Genomic DNA, 12,101 nt, shown 5'->3' with positions numbered 1-12,101 from the left:
TGATTCGGAGATTATAAGAAGTTTTTTCTCATTGATTAGTAGATTATAAGAAGTTTTTTCTTATTGATTCGGAGATTATAAGAAGTTTTTTCTCATTGATTAGTAGATCATAAGAAGTTTTTTCTTATTGATTCGTAGATTATAAGAAGCTTTTTCTTATTGATTCGTAGATTATAAGAAGTTTTTTCTCATTGATTTGTAGATTATAAGAAGTTTTTTCTTATTGATTCGGAGATTATAAGAAGCTTTTTCTTATTGATTCGTAGATTATAAGAAGTTTTTTCTCATTGATTCGTAGATTATAAGTAGTTTTTTCTCATTGATTCGTAAATTATAAGAATTTTTTTCTCATTGATTCGTAGATTATAAGTAGTTTTTCTCATTGATTCGTAGATTATTAGAAGTTTTTTCTTATTGATTCGTAGATTATAAGAATTTTTTCTTATTGATTCGTAAATTATAAGAAGTTTTTTCTCATTGATTCGTAGATTATAAGAAGTTTTTTCTCATTGATTCGTAGATTATAAGAAGTTCATTCTCATTGATTCGTAGATTATAGAAGTTCATTCTCTTGTTCGCTAAGAATTATAAGAAGTTTTACTCATTGATTCGTAGATTATAGAATTTTTTTCTCATTGATTTCATAGATATAAGGAAGTTTTTTCTTCTATCGATTGCGTAAGATTTTTTAAAGAAGTTTTTTCTTATTGATTCGTAGATTAATAAGAAGCTTTTCCTCATTGATTGTAGATTATACAGAAGTTTTTTCTTATTGATTCGTAGATTATAAGAAGCTTTTCTCATTGATTCGTGATTAAGAATTGCATTCGCTTTGATTCGTAAGATTTTTTTTATACGAAAGTTCATTCTCATTGATTCGTATATTATGAAGAAGTTTTTTCTTCATTGAATTCTAGAATTATAAGAATTTTTTCTCATTGATTCATAATTATAAGAGTTTTTTGTTTTTTCTTATCGATTCGTAGATTATAAGAAGTTTTTTGCCATTATTGATTCCGTTAGATTATAAGAAGTTTTTTCTCATTGATTCGTAGATTATAAGAAGTTTTTTCTTATTGATTCGTAGATTATAAGAAGTTTTTTCTCATTGATTCGTAGATTATAAGAAGTTTTTTCTTATTGATTCGGAGATTATAAGAAGTTTTTTCTTACTTGATTCGGAGTGATTAAAGAAGCTTTTTCCCTCATTGATTCGTAGATTATAAGAAAGTTTTTCTTATTGATTCGGAGCATTATAAGAAGTTTTTTTTATTGATTCGTAGATTATAAGAATTTTTTACTTTTTATTGATTCGTAGATTATAGAAGTTTTTTTTGAACTATTGATTCGATTAGATAAAGAGTTTTTTCTTCTGATTCGTAGATTATAAGAAGTTTTTCTCCATTGATTCGGAGTATAAGAAGTTTTTTCTTATTGATTCATAGATTATAAGAATTTTTTTCTTATTGATTCGGAGATTATAAGAAGTTTTTTCTTATTGATTCGTAGATTATATGAAGTTTTTTCTTATTGATTCGGAGATTATAAGAAGTTTTTTCTCATTGATTCGGAGATTATAAGAAGTTTTTTCTTATTGATTCGGAGATTATAAGAAGCTTTTTCTCATTGATTCGTAGATTATAAAAAGCTTTTTCTTATTGATTCGGAGATTATAAAAAACTTTTTCTTATTGATTCGAAGATCATAAAAAGCTTTTTCTCATTGATTCGGAGATTATTAGAAACTTTTTCTTATTGATTCGGAGATTATAAAAAGCTTTTTCTCATTGATTCGTAGATTATAAGTTTTTTTATTATTGATTCGGCAGTTATAAAAAAAACTTTTTCTTATCGATTCGTAGACTAAGTTCTCTGTCATCTCTTCTCTTCAATGCTTTGCTTACACGGGCCCTACACAGGGTCATGGACCTTTACTAGTTTTGTAACTCTTGAGATGAAGTAAGCAAAAAGCGACTTCATTTGACTCATATGATATCTGCTCAACGCTGTTCAATCACAACCTATGTTTTTGCTTCAAAGCTGATATTTTGCAACAACTTGTCTACCTACCAGGATCCTCTGCCAGAATCTAACCTGCTACTAACGAGCCCCATCAGTTCCACAGGTAAATTAGTCACCGGCTCACTGCTTTAGGAGCACGAGCCGTTAGTGGCATCAAACTATAGCTTGATATACGATAGCAACGTTAACAAAGTCAGACAAGAACGCTCAAAAAAATATAGTGTAATATTACCTCCCCACTGCCAGGGCACTGACTAGTAATCAGTTAGTGCTCGTTTGATTTTGGTAATAAGAACGTTGTAGATAGCAACTTTCTAATTAGATGGAGGTTAGGAGAATCTTATTGATCTATTAGTATTACTAATTTTTCTCTTGCGTTCTCTTTGCAACTCTCAAACGAAACTGCACTGCTTCGTTTCAAACAGAATAACTACTATGATTAATTGATGCAACTATCAAACGTAACTGCGCTGCTTCGATTCAGACTGAATAACTGCTCTGATTAATTGATTCTTCAAATCAAAATGGAATCGCAGAAAACATGAGATAATTTTAAGCCTTCTACTCGAGCGGTGTTGGTCATCGATTTGCATTCCTTCTAACACACCAAAACGCGTTAATGCAATGGCCACACCCACGAAACTTTTAACATCTTACTTTCCACTGATTATTTCGAGACGACGAAACCTTAATTTTTGAATGAATAAAAGAAGCTTTCTCTCTCTCTCTCTCTCTCTCTCTCTCTCTCTCTCTCTCTCTCTCTCTCTCTCTCTCTCTCTCTCTAAGCCAGGGCTCGAATGTGTGTTAAGAGTATCCAGAGCTCTAGGGAGTCTAGGAGCTGAACCCCATAGCATTACTTAAGGTTCTTTCCAGCGTGCCTTTGGCCCCTAGCTGCAACGCCTTTCATTCCTTTTACTCTACCTCCTTTCATATTCTCTTTCTACCTTCTTTCTTTCCACCCTCTTCAAACAATTTATTTATGGTGCAAGTGCGAGGTTTTCCTTCTGTTACACCTTTCAAACCTTTCGCTCTCAATTTCCGTCTCAGCGCTGAATGACCTCATAGGTCCCAGTTCTTGACCTAAATTCTATATTCAATTCAAATCTAAGAGCTGTGATTCCTTGGAGTGTTGCTGTTGCACTGACATGGATCTGGTGAGTGTGTCCACAAATTCTGCGCGACTAACACCCCTATGCTTATCGTCAAAGCAGAACGATCTTCGGACTGCCATTCAGACAGCTTGGAAAACAGGATTGATTGAAGAGAATCTGAGCTAAACTATAGATGAGGGGTAACCACTGCCAAGTCTTTATAGCAATGTTCGGATCTTTCCGAGATAATGACCCCTAAGTTTTTTTTTTTTTTGAAGGGGTTGGGGTGGCGGGTTGTTATCTAGGACTAATATTTCTTGGGGGTCATTGTCTTTGTGATATTTACAGTCTTTTGTTTGTGTTCGTACGGTAATGGTGGATACGTAAATACCGGGTTAAAATCCCCATGGGGGTTTCACTATCTAAGAATGAACCCATGTCCCTCTTTCTATCAGGAGATTGACGAGGACAAGATGAAACTAGCATCGCCTGGCCTCAAGCAAATCCTTCAGACCATCAAGACGATCAAAGTTCCTAAAGAGTGTATTCCTGGAAAGGACAGTGGAAGCAGAGAGGTAAGAGTGTTAAGGCATGAGCACGCACCAATAGAATCGTACCAAATAAAGTGAATGAAATGTAATATGAAAAAAAAATGGACATCACTGTCCGTGCGCTGCATAAAAAATCAATCACTTAAATGCAGTACGTCCACTCCTTCAATACATATCCATTATTTGCTTGCTCATACGAAATGGGAATCCCAGGCAATATTCCATCAGCACTATATGACCAGTTCTCTCCATCTGTCACCTACCCAGATCCTCAAGCAATTGACAGACTTCGTGTTCGGATGCCCCAAGATTCAGTTCGGGCGTAAACTTCGGTACTACCTGGACCTGTGAAGAAGTCAGAAGATGCCAGGGGACCTGATGAAACGTCCACGAAGTATGCCAAGGATTCTGGGGGCTAAAAAGGCTTTTAGTTAAATGCAAAGTCTCAGCCTTCCATACAAAGGTTAGCGGATCTACGTATGTGTGAGATCTCGCTAAAAGTCATCCTAGTTGGTATGTAAGAGGAAACCTAGAAGACGGAATATGTACTAATTCAAGCGTCATCTTTTCATTATATGCTTTACTGTAGGTCCTTATGAGCATTAGTGACCTCTAGTATATATATATATTAATGACATGAGTAGAAGATCCCTTGTACTCAGTGATACTAGATATTCACTGAATCTAGAAGTGAGACCGGATCTCATTATCCCATCCATGTGGTTGGTGGTTAGAAATTTAGATTGTCATCGATTTTGTTCTTCATGCATAAACATTCCCATTTTTTGCTTACATGTTTTCTTGTTGAATTTACTCTCATTGTTTCTAATGAAAAGCGTTAACAGGTCTGCAGATTATTATTATTATTATTATTATTATTATTATTATTATTATTATTATTATTATTATTATTATTATTATTATTATTAAAAATAATAGCAGAATTTAAAGAACTGATTTTATACAAAATTATCTCAATTCTTCTGATGTCTTGTTTTTGTATAAAATCAATTCTGTAAATTCTGCATTATTTTTAATAAAACATGTTTGAAAGAATGTCTGTTTCCTGCATATTATTATTATTATTATTACTATTATTATTATTATTATTATTATTAGTAGTAGTATTATTACTAGAAAACTTACCCATCTACGATGGGTGATAAAATACGGGTGCAGAAGTGAAAAATTTATATGCACTATTTGTTCAGCAATATTAAAATAAGGGCGATTTTTATACATACCTACTACAGAACCTCTTTGTACACAATATTATCATATTGTCCACAACTTAATTTCAAGTTGGCAGAGTCAGTTGCTCTGCTCATCGCCACATACAGTTGGCCATGCGTGAACATGGGTGACGGCAGAAACACACCAACACGATCCAAAGTCTGGCCCTGCGACTTGTTTGCAGTGAATGAGAAGGCCAGGTTGCCGGGATACAGCCTGCGCCGTAACTGGAACGGAAACTGGTTGTCCGAAGGCATCAGAGGAATCTGGGGGATGGACAGACGTTTGCTATCACTGCTTCGAGGACGTGGGAGTTTAGCTCCATAATGGTGTACCTCGTTCCGTTGCAATGTCCATTGGCAGGATCGAAATTCCGAAGCAACATTACCGGGCAGTACTTCTTCAACGTTATTTTGGGCACTGGCAGTCCCGATGAATTTAAGTTATTCCAAAAATCTTGCGGATATTGATGATAATTTTCATCTTCTATTATGTCCGAGCTGAAATATTCGCGACTTTCTCCGGGGAAGTTGTACAGGAATTATGTATGAAAATTTGTAAAGTAACTAAGTCTACGGGAATAACCAGCCTCGTTTCACGGCCAGAAACAGCTCCGTTTCAGGGAATCCCTTCTCACCCCCACCCCCTACAAAGGAGGGGGGGTAGGGTGGATGAAACCCCATTACAAACCATCTTAGGGGTCCCCACCTTAACCCTGCCAAGTTTCATGCCCATCTGACCAGCCGTTTGGCCGTGATTGAATGACAGACACAGACATTACGCCCATTATAGTATGATTATTATTATTATTATTATTATTATTATTGTTATTATTATTATATACAGAGTTTCAGTACACAACACCAGCTTGGGTTTTCTTAACAGAAAGAAATTAATTTAAGAACTCCTTTGGAGTATTCTTGACGATACAGTTACATTCCTATTCATTTTCCATTTTATCAGTCATTAAGTGCTTTATTCAATTATCAGAAGAGTAACTAAATCTAAGCCAAGTGGGACTGCAATGACATCTATGATTAACGTAGAGAAATTATATTTTCCATACAGAAGACGCAATTTTCCTTAAGCTCACTGACAAACACACTACTTATGCGAACTTCTACGGTATTACGAAATTCAGTATTATTATTAGGTTCATTCACTGCTTTTTCATGAGACGCTTGTTATCCACTGAAGATAGCTTTTGTCATTTCTTACTCGAAAATCCTGTTTAAGAATTCCTTGCATTCACATGTAAATGGTTCACATTTCATATTTAACTCCAGAGGTCTAAGGTCAGACTATATTGATTCTGTGGCTGACTATCACAAAGACAGAGGGAGAATTTTTACCTTGGAAGTCGTTGATGAATTTAACATACCATTCAGCTAAATGACCAAAATGAATGGCAGGTCTAGAAGAGACATATATGTGTGTGTGTGTGTGTGTGTGTGTGTGTGTGTGTTTTGTGTTGTTTGTGTGTGTGTGTGTGTGGGTCTTTTAGGCCTGCCATTCATTTTGGCCATTCAGCTGAATGGTATTCTTAATTCATCAACGTCGTCCAAGGTAAAAATTGTCACACACACACACACACACACACACACACACACACACACACACACACACATATATATATATATATATATATATATATATATATATATATATATATATATATATATTGTCAGGTTGTTTGACTTTAAAACAACCTAGTTTTAGTTTTTTTAAGTTTTTTAACTACCCTCCATCTTCTCTTAGGAGGGATACTAGTTTTACTTTTGTCACATTGTGAGTGACAAGAGTCAGTCAGGTTTGGGAAGCCAGATTGACAGGTTCTCGTGATGCAGTCGAGAACGAGCAGCAGCAACAGTTTTGAAGTATCACCTGTTGATGGCGATGGTCCCTATACAGCAGGTGTGGGTCACTTGACGTCAACCCAGCTCCCGAGGTCGAGATGGTGACCAAACCATGGTTACCAGTTTTGAAGAGATATTCTTCGGTGGCAGCGAAGCGGCTGTCGCATCGACACTGTCGTGGTCGTTACCTTACAGTGTACGATAGTCGTCCTCGAGGATCATGGATTGTGTTTCTGGATGTTTATGATATGTTGGAAGAGCAGTGTATGGCTCTTGAGTAATTATGGTGTATTTCATTACTTGTATGATAGTTCATTAACTGGTTTTGTATCAGTGTTGAGCAAGTATTAGCTCTTGTTATTTAGTGAGGAGCAAGAGTATGGCTCTTAATATTATTGCAATTTGAGATGAGTAAGTGTATGGACTCGTCTTTATTATTTTATTAGTAATGAAAGATTCTCTTATTTGTTTGTCATTACTGCTGCTTACTGTGTTTTTGTTAATGAATTCTGCTAATTGTATTGATCATTTACTTAAACTTTAAGTTATCTGTATTTGTAATTTTAAATGTTATCTGAATTTATGGTAATGATCATTTATGTCACTGTGCTTCCCATAACCTGTGCTCATTGTAATTATTGTATATAATTTTTGTATAATAAACTAGGTTAAGGTACTTTAGTATTTTCTTTTACACCCATCTCTTTGGTTGTTACAGTCCATCAGTTCATTCCAGTCCCATTTCTTTTAGTATTTTATGAACCTAATTGTCATGGAGGAAAGTGGTCATGACAATATATATATATATATATATATATATATAATATATATATATCTATATATTATATATATATATATATATATATATATATATATGGCCCATTAAAACACTTTGGTTTAAAACTAAGGACTATATTTCGGTGGACTGACTTCCACCCTTGATCCACCGAAATATAATCCTTAGTTTTAATTTTAAACCAATGTTTTAATGGGCCTATTATACTTATCCTGTTTTAACAGAAGAATTTATTTACACACGCCATTATATATAATATATATAATATATATATATATATATATATACATATATATAATATATATATATATTATATATATATACATATATATAAATTATATATATATATATTATATAATATATAGATATATATATATATATATATATATATATATATATATATATATATATATACTCTTATATATAGTATATGAACATTCCTGTGACCTACATAATCCAAGTATATAATAGCGTTAAGGTTTGCGTCTTTTTGTTTTTTAGTTGAACTTTCCTGTTCATTGATATTTGTCTTTAAAACACTATATATGTGTGTAATTTTAAGGAGAATGTACTACGGTAAGATAATAGATTATTAGGCATTCTATTGCTTCCTTAACCTATAGATTATTAACCCTTAAACGCCGACTGGACGTATTTTACGTCGACATTTTTTGTCTCCTCTCGGGTGCCGACTGGACGTATTTTACGTCGACATACAAAAGTTTTTTTAAAAAATTCGCGGAAAAATACTTTTAGGCCTACCAGCCGAAAACTCTTGAATCACGCGCCTTGGGGGATGCTGGGAGTTCACGGATCAAGGTGTTGTTTTGTTTACAATCGTTACGCAGGCGCGCAAGCGCGAATTTCTTTCTTGCCGCACTAAAAAGTATCTGTGACACATCTCTGAAATTATTTCGTCACTTTGACATAATTTTTGTACCATTTTAAATTAGCCGTTACATAGAGTATTATATATGAAAATGTGCGCATTTGTATGTAGAATACAACAAAAAATACTCATGATTGTAGCTTTTATCAGTTTTAAGATATTTTCATATAAATAACGATAAGTGCCAAAAATTTCAACCTCGGTCAACTTTGACTCTACCGAAATGGTCGAAAAACGCTATTGTAAGCTAAAACTCTTATATTTTAGTAATATTCAATCATTTAACTTAATTTTGCAACTAATTGGAAGTCTCTAGCACAATATTTCGATTTATGGTGTATTTATGAAAAAACTTTTTCCTTACGTCCGCGCGGTAACTCTTCCGAAAATAATCATACATGCGATTGTGGTAATGTTTGCACCATTTTAAATTAGCCGTTACATAAAGTTTTATATATGAAAATGTGCGCAATTTCATGCACAATACAACTAAAAAACAACCCATGGTTGTAGCTTTTATCAATTTTGAAATATTTTCATATAAAAAATGATAAGTGACAAATTTTCAACCTTCGGTCAATTTTGACTCTACCGAAATGGTCGAAAACGCAATTGTAAGCTAAAACGCCTATATTCTAGTATATTCAAGCATTTACCTTCATTTTGCAACAAATTGGAAGTCTCTAGCACAATATTTCGATTTAGTTTATGGTGAATTTATGAAAAAAAAAACATTTTCTTTACGTCCGCGCGGTAACTCTTCCGAAAAAATCATACGTGCGATTGTGGTAATGTTTGCACCATTTTAAATTAGCCGTTACATAACGTTTTATATATGAAAATGTGCGCAATTTCACGTATAATACAACAATAAATAGTTGAAGGTTGTAGCTATTCTCATTTTCGAAATATTTGCATATAAATCACGATAAATAGAAAAAAAACCACGTTCGGTCAAATTTTGACTACCGAAATGATCGAAAAACGCAATTGTAAGATAAAACTCTTACAGTCTAGTAATATTCAGTCATTTATCTTCATCGTGAAACAAATTCGAAGTCTCTAGCACAATATTTAAATTTATGGTGAATTTTTAAAAAAAACTTTCCTTCCCTCCGCGCGCGGATTCTCCGCCACAAATCTCCGAAATGCGTAAGTCCCATTCTCGGAATATTTGCTCCGTTTCATATTAGGCATTTCATAGAGTTTTATATATGAAAATGTGCGCAATTTCATGTAGAATAAAACAAAAAATATTTGAAAGTTGTAGCTTTTCTTATTTCCGAAATAATTGCATATAAAAAATATATATATAAAAAATTCGACATTCGGTCAACTTTAGCTCGTCAGATATGGTCGAAAACTGCATTTGTAAGCTAATATTCTTACAGTATAGTAATATTCAATCATTTGTCTTCATTCTGAAACATATTGGAAGTCTCTAGGACAATATTTAGATTTATGGTGAATTTTTTTTTTGAAAAAATATGTGTTTACGTAAGCGCGTTACGAATTCATGCATTATTTTGTGATAATATTTTCTCTGTGTTGCTTTTATCGTTTTACAATGTGTTATATATCAAAATGATCGCAATTTAGTGCACATTACAACGAAAAAGAAAGTAACTTGTTACCTTCAACCGTTTTGCGCACAGCGCGATTTGAATACAATTATATATGAAATTTCGTTTTTGCGCTATCATATATCGCATTATTTATATATGATAATGATATTTTTTTTCAATTCTGATGGTTTTGCATACTAAACTTCAAGCAATGACAAAAAAAAGGAGCCAAAAATGAACTCTTAATCTTGAAAACTAAGCGCGCTGTGATTTTTGAAAAAAATATTTTTTCCGCTTACGCGCTCACTCTCAAACCCCTCCGGCATACGGGAGTCATTTTTTTATTTACCGCTCCGGCGTTAAGGGTTAATAAGGTTTCTTTAGACGTACAGCTTTTTTATCCAGTCCTCGATAGGTAGGGAACGAGGATCTCCAGAGGTTTCTTGAGTATAACGAAAGTTGACTCAAGATAGGGTTTTCTGTATATGGCATTGTATAATCTAGTCATGCTAAAAACTGCATACTTGCTGAGGCTGATGAAAAGGCGCCCATGAAACAACAGTGACAAAAATCACTCTCATGTCAGTGCATCATTCCAGTCCTCTCCAATGAAATCCGCTTTTTCAAAACATATTCTTCTACTATCGTCCCGTAAAGAGAACAGCCACCGTACACATCCCAGTGCTTAGACAGGCAGAATCTTAACACTTATGGCCCTGAAACTGAAAAACAGCGTATCTGTCTATGACAGTAGCTTACAGAAAAACTGGAATCCTTACTTGCATTTGAACTGGACTCATTGTATAGCAAGGTACCTCACAACTGAGTTTAACTCAGGGAGCAGAGCATCAACTTCGCTCTGGGGCACAACTTCCATAAAAAGAAAGGGAAAAAGTTGCCCATCGGCAATTCAGATGATTGTCCTTGTTACAAAAGGGAATGATTTAGTGTTTTTGCCTTGGAGATAAGTTTGTAATGCCTCGGTAGATAACTGTAGCAAATATTTAAACAGGACGGTAGTGTGCCAGATTAAGAATAATTCCATTTACTTCCAACTAGACAGTGTCCATTTCATACTGCTGTCTTGAGAGGTCACTGGACACATCCTTGCACTGTATCTTTCCTCGTTTCAAGATATACAAAGGATTGAAAATGTATTATTTCCTCTTTACAACAACAACTCGAGGATGTGGAGAAAATAGCAATATGTGCAGAAAAGACATTGCATAATGCCAGTGGTTCTTAAACTTTTTATTACCACGTTCCTTTTAGACTTGATCCTTACTTTCGCGACCCCGTTGCACCTATGAGTAAAATTCCCTCCCAGATTTAAAAAAAAAAGTGATAAAGAGAAGGGGTTTCGAGGGATATGAAGGGAGGTCAAGAATTACAAAACCTGGTCAGCCCAACGAGCATAACTAGAGTAGTAGACTCAAGGAAAGTAACGTTATAAGGCGATACTTTTGCATTTTTTCATCAACTTCTGAATACTAGTTCCTCACTCTTGTTAAGAGAATAACGAATATAATTGGAGAATTAAAAAAAAATTTTCCCTAGGGCTCGCGCCTCCCCTGGAGTTACGAAACACTGGGATAATCTACCCTATGTATCTTACGGGACCTATGATGGATGATTCTTCTTTTCTTTCTCATGAATGACGAACGACGAACAACGGACACGTAGTCCAGTTGTACATATTTCTACCCCGGTGTGTGAAAGGTATTGCCAGCGACTGATTTGACAACAGCTTAGTTGAAGTGGCGTGTCTGAAGTATCCCCTGCATGGGAGTATCAAGAAACCTGGAAAGTTCGAGTCTGTGTGCTTGTGAGTAGGTTTACGTAAATCTCTCGGATTCAAGTAAAAGACGAAGAATGTGTATATCATTTGGTAAACTGTCTAGCATTTTTTTCCACTTTAGTTTTAAAAAAGGAAATTTCTGATAACAATTATAAAATTCCCTTTTGATATGGTTTCGCCCTCTCCACATCATCATCGTCATTTCTCCTTCTAATGGGTTAGACAATTCTATCCATTCTCCTCTGTCCTATATTCCTCTGGCATGAAATCCCATCTTCACCAGTTCCCTTATTCCATTGAT

The 12,101-nt window shown here is 34.4% G+C and overlaps 1 long non-coding RNA gene across 1 annotated transcript; it reads left to right on the top strand.

The window, feature by feature from the left end:
• The first annotated feature begins 1,683 nt into the window (after positions 1–1,683).
• On the top strand, positions 1,684–6,303 carry LOC135204072 (uncharacterized). The gene is made up of 3 exons (XR_010312084.1): positions 1,684–2,124; positions 3,568–3,687; positions 3,931–6,303. It is a non-coding gene; the product is annotated as an uncharacterized LOC135204072 (long non-coding RNA).
• The last annotated feature ends 5,798 nt before the right edge of the window (positions 6,304–12,101 follow it).

This window comes from Macrobrachium nipponense, chromosome 44 (genome assembly GCF_015104395.2).
Source record: "Macrobrachium nipponense isolate FS-2020 chromosome 44, ASM1510439v2, whole genome shotgun sequence".
Classification (NCBI taxonomy): Eukaryota; Metazoa; Arthropoda; class Malacostraca; order Decapoda; family Palaemonidae; genus Macrobrachium; species Macrobrachium nipponense.
Note: the sequence above shows the minus strand (reverse complement) of the source record. Positions and strands in the feature narration are given on the sequence as shown.